Here is a 12,832-nt window from a genome sequence, read left to right as displayed (position 1 = left end):
CACCTTTCCCTAATGAGTTTACGGTTCTTCGTTATCCTATGGACATGGAAGAATTAGACTTAAACTGAAGTACTCATATTTTACAGATTTTGACGAAGAAAACTAGCTACGAATAAGAATTTAAAGCAATAGCTTCGAAAATTAACTGAAAAGAGCTCCAATTTTAATCGCAAATTTATATTCGATGTGTGGCTCTCTACCTGCTTAATTTATCGCGTATAATTCATGTAATTCCATACACAAATAATAGACAGCAAGATGTGGCTTCGTCCTTATGATTCTGGCTGTCCTATGGACCACACAAGCCGTTCCTCTGCCAGTTACAGGCCTACTGCCTTTGTTTCTCCACCCTTTGTTCGAAGTTTTAACCATGGCCGACGTGTGTGTGTTTTACATGGTCGAGTTCCTTGTTCTCTTCGTTGCCATAATGCTTATAGCTTCAGCTGTACAGCGTTACGGACTCCACCGAAGAATTGCACTACGTGCATTGCTTTTGGCTGGATCTGATCCAAAAAGGTAAGCAGGCTCCAGTTAGGATACAACATTTTGTCACCTTACCAACTTTATTGGTACAAGGACCGATGGAAGCAAGATATCTGCGAAACGCAGCATTTCATTTGGTATTTCGTTGACATTTTTAAACCAAGCGATCTTGGCCAGGAGACAGGAAAAGTTAATTTAGTTATATGCAACTTTCCGTGCTAGATCAAGTCATTGATTTGTTGACGTCGGAAATAGTGTTTTCGCTTTAATGAAAATAAGTTGAATCGTCGTATTATTAGCCATAAATTATAAAAGACTGCATGTTACATGATGAAATGTATCTTTTAAAAACACTCTTCTAAGTGCTTTTTGTGTAAAATATTTCCTACAAACACATTTTATCATTTTCTTTGAAAATAGTAAAGTATATACGACAAGGATTTTCATTATTGATTCAAAACTATTCACAGTGTTTTCATCATATCCAATTTTGATGGCATTGCTGCAGACAAAGAGAATACATCGGTACAAATATTACACTCTTAGGGATAATTTGGGCTGGGTGATGTTTAATGCTTGCCTAAAGGACAATGCTACATTTTTAGCTCACGTGTTCACGTGTGTGATGAGATTTGCTACAAATGTTGATTACATCAAGATATATCAGCCGTGAAAGGTATTCACGTGACATGAAACATAATTGCTAATTTGCATATTTAATGAAATTTCTGAATTAGGGATATATATCTGAATTAACTAGATCAAAATTAAAGTCATTAAGCATTTTTACTTCAGCCAATTCCTAATTTTAATATTTAATGAACTTTCCTAATTAAGGATATATATCTTGATTGACAGGACCGAAGTTGACGAAACTTGTTATGTACATTTAAGATACTTCGATACGATATTATTCAAAGTCATTAAGCATTTTATTTTAGCCAATCCCTAATTTGAAAATTTAATGAACTTTCCTAATGAGGGATATATGTACCGGAACTTACTTGATCAAAGTTGGTGAAACATGCTATGTATATATAAATTTTACTATAACCCTAACGGGATTCGAACCCCACACACTCACGGCAACATCGCCTAGCTGATAGGCCTCACACAAAACCAGTCGGCCACTGCTTCCAACCCAAAAGAGTTGGTCACAGTAACCGACTTGGATGTTGCAATTCTGTGCGCGACCGAACAACACGGTGTGCGTGGAGCAGACGACACACAGACACGCAGTACACACACACATATAGTAATCGGAAATTAATTTTCCTAATGAGGGATATATACTGGATTTACTCAATCAAAGTCGGCAAAACATGCTATGTGCAATGATTATACCAGGTTAAAATAATATTTAAGGTCACTTCGCATTTTCATGTCAGCTAATTCATAATTTGCATATCTAATGAGCTTTCACAGTTTGGCATATATAGCTTGAAGGACTTGATCAAAGGCTATATATACAGCAGTCACAGGGATTTAGTGTTTTATTCCTAATTAACACGATTGGAAATATTTTGGGATAATAGGATATTGTAGTAACATTGGTTTATTCAGTAAATTTAAGCTCATCTACTCTTCTATTTTGCAATTCACATGTTTTTAAGGGTAATCTGTATTATTGTAACTTTCAGCTATAGGGTACCCGACACTTTTGATAAATTTACACAATAAATAGATTTCTACCATTTCAAAATGACAGATCCTATTGTTTTCTTTGAAATTGTCATTATTTTTTTGTCCATTCCCCAAGTTTTGGTAATTTGAGAAAATAGAGGGTCATGTCCAAGGTGGCCCTGAAAAATAGAGGGTCATGTCCAAGGTGGCCCTGAAAATAGAGGATCATGTCCAAGGTGGCCTTGAAAAATAGAGGGTCATGTTCAAGGTGGCCTTGAAAAATAGAGGGTCATGTCCAAGGTGGCCCTGAAAAATAGAGGGTCATGTCCAAGGTGGCCTTGAAAAATAGAGGGTCATGTTGCAGGTGGCCTTGAAAATATAAGGTAGTGTTGTCATGAACAATTTTTAGACATTTTCAACTTTTCAATTTCAAAATATCTTTTTAATACAAATATTTCACCAGCTACTTGAACTTCTTGTACTTTTTAAGTAGATAGAATATAAAAATACAGTTTTAACTATTTTACTTTGCCTTATTGAGGTACTAACATCAAAAGTATGAAATACCTTAGTTTTCTTGAACATCTACCGCACAATGAAAATGACAGTTTAGCAAAATAGGAGAGTTTACAATGTACTATCAGCAGTCAACAAAGTAGTGTTATAACTGTTCGAAAAATCGCAATTTGACAACCGTGATATATCAAAAACAGGTAAAGGATCAAAATTTGTAAGATTCAAAACATTCTGCAGAATTATATGATAAGTACAGTTTGCAATTTTTTGTTTATTTCACTGTATTTACATTTGCAAAAAAAGCAAATTTGACTAGATTTAGTAAAAAGCAGTTAACTTAACTTTGTTGCCAAGTAGATTGAACAAAATTAAGAAATTTACCTTAGTCTGTAGCAACAAATTATGGTCTGGTGCCTTATTTTTCAATAATTTTTGACAAACTTTTCAAAATCCTATAAACCAAAATATTTCCAATCGTGTTCTATATAAAGTCGTGATACAATTACAGCAGTCAAAGTGATTTCAGCCAGTTACATATTTGTATACTGAATGACCTTTAGAATTAATCTGTGGTGAATATTATTCATAATGTTGATCATAACACTTTCAATAAAGTTGCAAACATGTTGCAAAAGTTTAAATTTACACACAACTACAATACATAATGAAACACGTGAGCATTTTCAGTTCATATCTGGTTGCACGAGAATCAAGGCTTAGGCCAACCATTTTTGTCATAACCCGGTTTTAAAACGCAAAACAGCCTAATGTAATTTGTTTGTTGTCCCTGACAAAATGACAGTTAGAAAACATTTTGTCCTCATTCCAATGCATATCGATATACAATGAATTGTTTGACAAGGCCATGATAAAAATGTCACTCGTTATCTTCAATAAACACGTACCACTTCATCGATATCGTGCATTGAAACATTGTCCATGCGGAAAAACCATACAATAAATCACATTGTTAATTAGTACTCATTAACTTACCCAACGCCATAATGTTGTCAAAACATTTAGATCAACATGGCGGGAATATTGATAGTCTGTTATTTTCAAGTTATAGTATTCATTTGAATCGACGACGACAGAAAGATTATGAACGCTCATGCGCCACAGGTCGAACATTTTATGATTTATTGGCAGTACACTCGAAGCGGCATACTTACTGGCCGAACTTAGGCACCTTTTACCCTAGTTTAAGGGAAGAAACGTTACAATTAATTCGTATTGTCACCCATTTATCCACTTACTATATCCTTTTATTACAATGTCTGTTTCGCCCTTCATAGGTCTGTAAACTGGAACAGCACACAAAGAAATTCTCACATTAGCCAATATGTCACGTTACTAGTTAATCGAGCAATAAGTACCATTCTAGTCATGTTTTTAAGCAACCAATATATCATTTAGGTTGCTGCTTTCCATGATGATCGTGACTGGATTCCTATCGTTGTGGATATTGAATCTTGCCCTGGTATCGATGATGGTGCCCATCGCCGTGGCTCTGGTGGACCAGATGTCAACTCACGAAACTAGGGTGTCGGTGGGCGTAAAGGTACGGGTCAGATATATCATGTCAGGTGAAACAAAATGAATGCTATATCAATGCCACTGGAAATAATTAGTATTATTAAGGTTTCCCGAGGTTGAGAAAATTATCGAAATGTGAAGTGTGCTTGTTCTTTAGCATTTACGTGAGCTTTGGCATTTACATGATATATATCCTCACCTAGCCGTAATTGTGTTATATGACGAATGGGAATATTTTCTTCGTTAGTTTATCATTTCAAGCAATCCACGATTGAAGAGCGATCATTTTACGGTAACCCCAATGCATATGTACAAACAGATTTCAAAATATAGAATGTTATATGGCGAAGGTGTCCCTTACATGTGTAATTACGTTGGCTGCCGCCATCACTCAAAGATTTAAAAAGTGTGATATTGTTCATTTGCCCGAAAAGCATTATGATGAAGACGAGGCACCGAACGGGGAAGAAATACAACTGGAAGGAAGAGAAACTGAGAAGGTAGAATCTCCTATTCACATCATCTACCTGTAAGCGCAGGAACTTTCATTCACGTTATTTCAAATCCTTCGTAGGGGAATATTAACAGTTTTTGGGTTGACTTCAGCGAAGATTTGACGTGTGACAACATATTTACACATTTTCTTGTTAAAACACACAGAGTTGAGATGGACGACACAGTCAACAAAAGCACTGAGGTTCTCAGTGAGAAGAGTCAGTCGGAGGGAGGCAACCGAAATAATTACAACAAAAATCTCGTTACATGTTTCAATCTTGGGCTAGTCTATTCCGCCACGATTGGGGGAGCTGGGTCTCTGATAGGGACGATAAATCAAGTTATAATGAACGCTAACCTAGAAATGTAAGTTATCACATGAACCACAACGAACCGTAAGCCTTGCTCAGATATTAAGGACCGAATTAATATAAAATTGCAAATAAGGTGCAGTGTCCGGTTTCAACTTTGCTTATCAAATTCAGCAAGAAATTGACTGAGTGTTTTACTCCGCTACATACCGGATTCATAAGGGAGACGAATCTGAATATAGTCGCAGCGACAATCAGATACCGACAACATCAAAGAACAAGCAAAGTTGAAGCGTCGCCGTCTTAACACCTGATTTAATCAGATATTGAGCAAAGGAAATCCTAACTCTCATAACAGACAATATCATTGAAAACCATATTCTGGACGAGGACGGACAATAAAGTTTCTATTCAAGATAATAACGTACGTGGATGCAAGCTAACGATATTATTTTGTCATGAACCATCCGTAAATGTCTTGCAAGGTCATTTATTAAATTAACACTAAATCGAGCATGTATTCTACAGCTACTATAACTCGGAAGCAAAGATAAGTTTTGGAAATTGGATGTTGTTTTCAGCACCTATACAGCTGGTGTCTTTGATACTTGGATGGGTATGGCTGGCACTATTCTATCTTGATCTTAAGTAGGTACATTAATTATTCACCCCAGGAATGTTTTACGTCAATTTTTGGTTATGGCAAATACAAATGCCATGTTTAACTGTTTTCCATTGCATCGTTAGCCCTACGTTTCTGTTTGGTTCATTTAATGGACAACACTCGTCTTTCCACTTGCCGTATTTATTTCAAAGTAGTTTTTGTCGTATTTACTGGGTTTTTTTAATTTTAAGTACCGCTCTTGTTGTCCTAAGACTAGCAAGCAAATTTAATATCATCACAACCTTCTTTTGATAAAAATAAATCGACCAGGAACAACTGCTTTGCTGTTAGTAACTCAGCCTATATTCATTGCGAAAATATCGTGTCTGATCGTTGGCATTACATAATACCTATGGTTTTGCTATGAACCAACGTACACACATACGATAATACTCTAACCTTACGTAACCTTTTCCTTATCCTTCTTCGAATTTTTTTCTTTCTATTAATCAGAGTAATTACTGTTGAATAAGGTCTATTTCAATTCTGTAATATGAATAATAATAAAAGTGAAAAAGCAACCTTAAAATTTTCCTTTTTGATGTTCTCCTAACCTTCCGAGCAACTTGTACTAACTTTCTCGCCTTTATCTGTATTTGAACGAGATCGTCTGTGGTAAAATGCTTTCGCAATCAGATCAATTTTCCTCGCCGTTGTTGCCATAGAAACGAAGTGAATGAGAATAAGGGGGATGATATTATTCGGGGGTCCTACGTGAAGAATACGAGAGTATGGGACCCATTACGTAAGTGTGTTTCTACTAGAGTTCTTCTTAATCCTCCAATGAGAGAGTTATATGGCATAATCAGATATTATAAAATGAGAACACGAATGCTATTTTGCTGTCTTTTGTTTGCAAGATATTCTCATTTGTCAAGGAGAAGAAATGAAAACTTAAGAAGTGCTAGTTGGTGGTGGTAGCAGTGGTGGTTTTAGTAGTGGTGTTGGTAGTAGTGGTGGTAGTGGTGTTGGTAGTGGTGGTGTTGATGGTGATGGTAGTGCTGCTGATGGTGGTGGTAGTGCTGCTGGTGGTGGTGGTAGTGCTGCTGGTGGTGGTAGTGTTGATAAAGTGTTGGTGCTGGTGGTGTTGATTGTGGTGGTAGTAATGATGTGATGATGATAATAGTAACTGTTATTATTATTGTCATATATTTAGATTTGCAGAAAAGACAATCATCGTAGTGTTTCTATTCTTAGTTCTTGTTTGGTTTTTTGAAGACCCAAACTTCATGCCCGGCTGGAGTGACTGGTTTTCACCAGGGTGAGTGCACAGTCAAAGGTCATCTTTTGTCCAACCATAGCATGCGTGAATAGTTTTCCCAGAGTGTAATTTTGAACTCCATGTCGAGGGGTCGGCATAATTTTTCAATAAAGTACATGTGCGACTTGAAGACATATATCATTGAAGACATATATCATATCATATATGTCATTCTCCTGTTTACCCTCAAGTCCTACAGTGTTAAATTGGTTCAAAGACAATCGGTATTCAGCTGTTTTCACATACGATAATAGATGTTTTTTAATCGGGTACGAACTCACAACCTACGGCATCTAGTGATCTAGAGGAGAAGTAACAGACAGAACCACTAGGCCAAATCCACACTCTCAAAAAGAGTGGTTAAATAACCGAGCTAAGTTGTTAAACTGACTGCGACCTCTCTACACGTTGTAGAGTTCAGAAGCACTCACGCTCGTATACTCATTATCACACATTGCACATTGGGCACTTGTAGAAGGGCGTAATCTATGATGTTAAATATTTGATATCGCTGTGTTTGATTTCTCTTGTAGATACGTCGAATCTAGTACAATCACCGCAGGTGTTGCATTAATATGTTTTATTCTACCGAGAAAGAAACCGAAGTTTAACATTCATGGTGAGAGACTTTTCTGTCGGTGGTATAGATCGCACGCAATTTTTAACCCGAAATGAAATCATGAAATGACCAAAAGCTGAGTAAATGCATACCAAATAGACTTGTACATTACACTTCTTTCTGTCTTTAAAATAAAATTTTATTGCTGAAAATCTTGATCTTTTTTTTGAACAGCGAAAAGCCTTATTTTGAAGACAAACAGAATGAACTGGACCTCGTGTATATACTATAGCAATTGGTTTTTAATTGCTAGTATAGTTTTATTGGTAGTATAATTGAACCGTCGTCGCATGCATAATTGGAATCTTATTTTACAAAAAAAAAGTTATCATACGTTTTAGAAAAGGTCGACGTGACGTTTCAGAGAGAAATTACACTTTGGTGGCTTGGCACTCAAGCTGGTACTTGTAACACAAAACACGAGACATGGCAACGTCAAATCAGACTAGATTGAAATGAACTGTGAACGACACCTTGCCATTGACATTGCTTCATTGGTAGTGTCATAAAACATGCCCAAGAAATATACTGTCATTGTTTGACAATATGGAATTTTTACCACGCAGACGATAAGCCGTATGTGGGCTTGTTAGAATGGAAATCCGCGGACGCAATGGTTCCTCGGGGCATACTCATCTATGCCGGCGGACTTCTATCCACAGCTGAAGCCACTAAGGTGAGATAAAGAGACTTGTCGTTCACAGGGATTTCCAAGCGGAGGTATTACATGACTTACTCCACACCTACAAAATATTTATGGAGTGTGACAGTGCCCAAAAGCCGATATAGTTATTTTTGTCTTCAGGACATTCATGAAAAATTGCACATTATTGTAGCATTCGTCAAAATATGCAGTCCTAAAATTCTTATGCACATATAAATGATCCCTAAAGAATGACTCTTGACTTCGTCAAAAGTTACGGGTCTCTCGAATATTTAAAAGCGATTCATCTTATGTTAGGTTTAATAGAGAAGGCTACGCAGAGATCTCAAATATAGAGCTTCTGTCAATTTGTTTTGTCATTAAATTGACTTCTAGGAATCTGGACTAGCAGACCTTATTGGCGACCAGTTTGAGTTCATAGCATCTCTCCCATACTGGCTGGTAATGCTCGTTGTAACTGTAACTTGTGCAGCGCTAACGGAATTCATAAGTTCTTCAATGGTCATGGCAGTTACTATACCAGTGCTCGCGCGGACAGTAAGTTCGATAAATTGTCCACGAGGTTTATGTAAAGTTTCTTAACCTACCGTTAAAGTACTATTTGTTTTATGACCATTTATATGCTTTGTGTCGTTTGCAAGTTGCTTGTTCTCGTCAACCTTTAATTAAGACGATGATTTTCCGATGGTAGAGGGTTAGATCTGACGATTCTATCAGTACAAAGATCTGATGAATATTTAGGTACACCTTTTCAAAGATACCAATTTTCAATTTCGGGATTATTTTAGATTCAAATTTAGACACTGTCTGGCAAAACATTAAAGAAATATTCTATGTTTCCTGTTAGTGATCAGTTTGTTGCTGTTCACTTCTAGAAGTCAATCTGCTCTGAACAGCTGATGGATTTCTTAAACGCGGTGAAGTCTCAAAGCTATTTTCAAATTTGTGTCTTTCTTCACATTTGGTACGAGTGCCATAGTAAAACGAGTTATCTTTCCATTTAGAAGAAGGCAAAGGTAAAACATTAGAAAACAAGAAATGCAAATCTGAAATCTAAATTTCGCTCTTTCTTCAGTATTTTTATATCTTAATTCTTCCACAAAGTCATTGTACTACATTATTTTTTAGGCTTTGGAACAAGACATTCATCCACATTACTTCATACTGTCGTTGACATTGGCCACCAACCTGGCTTTCTGTTTGCCCGCTGGTTCAGTTGTAAATGCACTCATTATTTCATACGGATCTGTTACCACTTTTCAAATGGTAAGTTTTTAGAAAAAAATTAACCCTCACAACAGCGCCAGCATTTCAATGAACACCATGTCTTTTAAAGTTTATTTTCACCACTGGGTGGCAGTCCTAAGCACTACCAAAATCGGCAACGAAAACTTATACTGTAGAGGTATTGATACCCCAGAGTTGTTCAAATTCCTTAAGAGCGAAATATGAATTCCACGTTTTTAACTTGAAAAAGAGATGTAAAGCTGTTTTTTCTCCTGCATTGCAATTTAACAATTTTCGTCCACTTCTGTTAAACGGCCTTGTATATATGTAAAAGAATTACAGAGGTGTTTGTAAGAATAAATTATGATCTTAACCTATTTTTCATAACTGGGCTCCAAATGATTGTTTCATAATGAAGCTCCTGTAAACTTAACTTTTCAACATTAAAAGGTATACAGAAGATATTCGCGCCGTTTGGTATATATGTTTGGTACCATAACATTCTAAAACGTGTATTTCCAAGTCTTGTTCAAGAAAAGGGAAACTTAAAAAAGTGTTCTTAAGTGTTCTGACAAGTTTATAGCACAATGTGGCGAAACTGTTGCCAGTGAGTACATTCAGGGAATTCGCAGTTGTGCCACCATCCAGCGGTGTAAAGAAGTACATAAAAGCTAGGGTACTTTTTTAATTCACTTTTTTAATTAACTACCCGAGAGGTATCGATACATCTACAGTATAAGTTTCCGTTTCAGTTCATTTCTTGTCAGTGTCAAGAATTCGGATCTGTGAACAAAAAAAGAAATCTTCCTCGTGAAATCGAATAGATTATCCTCGAATCTGATTTAGAAGCCAACCAGGCGACGAACAATGAAGATGTACGATAAAGTGGCAAGGAGATGAGAAATCTTATTTGACATTTTTCTTTCTTTCTTTTCGCTTCAGATAAAAACTGGATTGGTAATGAACATAATATGCCTCGTGGTGTTAAACATTGGCGTGAACACATACGGATGGTGGTTTCTGAACTTTGATGATGTACCTGCTTGGGCATTATCGTCGAACATAACGGTGACGTCACTGGGCTAGGCTCACTGAAGAGCGAGACAAACTGAAATAAACGACTATCGTATCGAGACAATTGGTCGTAGGAATTTTAAGCGAAACATTGAAGTCGTTTAAACCAATAAAACTAAAACCGATTTACACCGTGTCCAATGTTTTAACATTTCATTTACACATTTACAGATTGCTTAATAGTCATTTCAATATATATAAATATATATATATATATATATATATATATATATATATATATATATATATATATATATATATATATATATATACATACATATAATCAATGTAATTTCTATATACCTAAGCATTTGGAAAGAGTACATAACCCATTGTAACTATTAACTGTGCCACTTTGGATAGTGTTTCACGGCAATGAAAAATGTCATCATTGGAAATCCCAGTCGAAAATGGACTTCGATGACAACATGATCTCATTCTGATAAAGACAGCTGAAAAATTTGTTTCAAAATGCTCGTTTCAGGTCACATGAAGCAGATAAAACTCAGTATTCGAGGACGACGCCATTTTGAAATAAGCCCGGGTCATGCAATATAATAAATATCGAAATCATGTGCGCCACCAATAGTAATGATTATTTAATTCTTCGTTTCTCTTATGACGTACACCCATCATCCATTCTATGCACTACGTCGTTACCTTCCGCTAAATATGGCCATCAGTTGTAACGACCTACAAACTCATTTCAACGATATATTTCACCTTTTGGAAGAACCGTCTCTAGGAATGATATGGAACCAAACGAACTTACTAACTAAAATCTAGGCTACAGAACTGTATAATAATTATCAATTATCAGAGTCCATTTTGAGGCAACGTTGACCATTGGAAAGCACAAAATACCTTAAATACCGGTACCTATTATCTCATATAAATGTAAGGCTTGTCGATAACCTACGCTGCACTCGCTTCCACGTAGAAACGAAACCTGTTACATGTTAAAAACAATAGTATTGAACTATTTTAGTACAGATCGGTTTAGGCCCTTGTTACATACCAATTCTACAATCATAAAGTCATCTAAGTAGTCTTGTACATCTCAACATAAGTTCTATAACGTTCTTTGGTCTCTGATATGTTATGAAACTCCGACATGAGCTCCTCTGTACGATAGAGTATGGAAAGAATACAAAATAGAATTGAATAGTTGTTTCATTGTTCAAGTCTAATTCTCTATCAGCTTGATCGATTACATTGACAGCTAGCAAGACAGCGAAGGTACATTTAGATTCTACCGGCACATATCCATCTTTAACTCGAACAGGGAATAGTGATATAACCTTTCAACATTATTTACTTCAGTTACGGACAAAACAAGAAACATCGCACCAAATACCATGGCGGGAATGAGTCAGATCGCTTTGAAGATGTTAAGCCAACAAACACCAGTGGCATTAAATCAATGGATTTACGAAATTGTAGTTATTTGTTGTGACAAGAACTTACAGAATCGACAGGTTCGAAATCAAAATTCCAATGTGTTTTGCGACCCTGAAATAATTGTGCGGGGCATTGAACGTCCAGGGCTCTTTTGTAAGTCGCAAAGTGTGACAGAAAAATCCCATCGTTGCTGTTATTCAAAAGGGTATATATTACTCTATCACATTCGCAAGCATGAGCCAGCATTTACAAGTTTAAACTATCACTTTTCGTTTTGTAGTTAATGCGTTGGCGACGGCCTCTCAAGTTCAGAGGAAACCATGAGGATACTGTTTCATTTTGGAGCTAATTTGCATCGACCATGAAAGGTTGCTTATGATAGGCCCGGTTCTTGTTTATGTCTTAGTTAGACGTCTTATCGCCAATAAAATTAAATCTTCTGAGGTTGCGACAGATTGTAACGGCAATGAGACAACGAAACCCGGAGTAAAATTTAGATTGCCGTAGTTGATAGCCTTCATATGGAGTAAAATGCAAAATGTTCCATTAACGAAATAAGCTTACTTAGGGAGTATTCACATAAATATGCTATTTATCATAACTTGTATATTTTTAGAACCGGGAGAAAACAAACACGCCGAGTGTAAGAAATGTAAACAAAATCATGTACTTTTTATTTACATTTTATTGTTTTGATTATGTGTCAGATTTGTTGGTTCGATGTTGATGCATGTTGCCGAAAACCTGTCAACAAAACAATTGAAAGATAAGGAAAATCGGTTGATAATGCTTTTGATGTATGGGAGGGCCTGGTCTTGCGAACTCTACATGAGAAAAAGGGACAACTTCATATTGTCGTGACACGTTTCTGTATGTTGCCATGGTATGCTGTGTAAATCGTAAGCTTTGTTGTATTCAGTCGTGGATTGTGTTGAAATGCGTATCGTTCAAATCACCC

At 36.3% G+C, this 12,832-nt stretch overlaps 1 protein-coding gene across 1 annotated transcript in view; it reads left to right on the top strand.

Annotated features, from left to right (window-relative positions):
* The window catches only part of LOC139130482 (solute carrier family 13 member 1-like), a 308,042-nt gene that overhangs the window by 16,151 nt on the left and 279,059 nt on the right, over positions 1-12,832 (top strand). The window lies entirely within an intron of this gene.

The sequence above is a fragment of the Ptychodera flava genome, chromosome 4 (assembly GCF_041260155.1).
Source record: "Ptychodera flava strain L36383 chromosome 4, AS_Pfla_20210202, whole genome shotgun sequence".
NCBI lineage: Eukaryota > Metazoa > Hemichordata > Enteropneusta > Ptychoderidae > Ptychodera > Ptychodera flava.
Note: the sequence above shows the minus strand (reverse complement) of the source record. Positions and strands in the feature narration are given on the sequence as shown.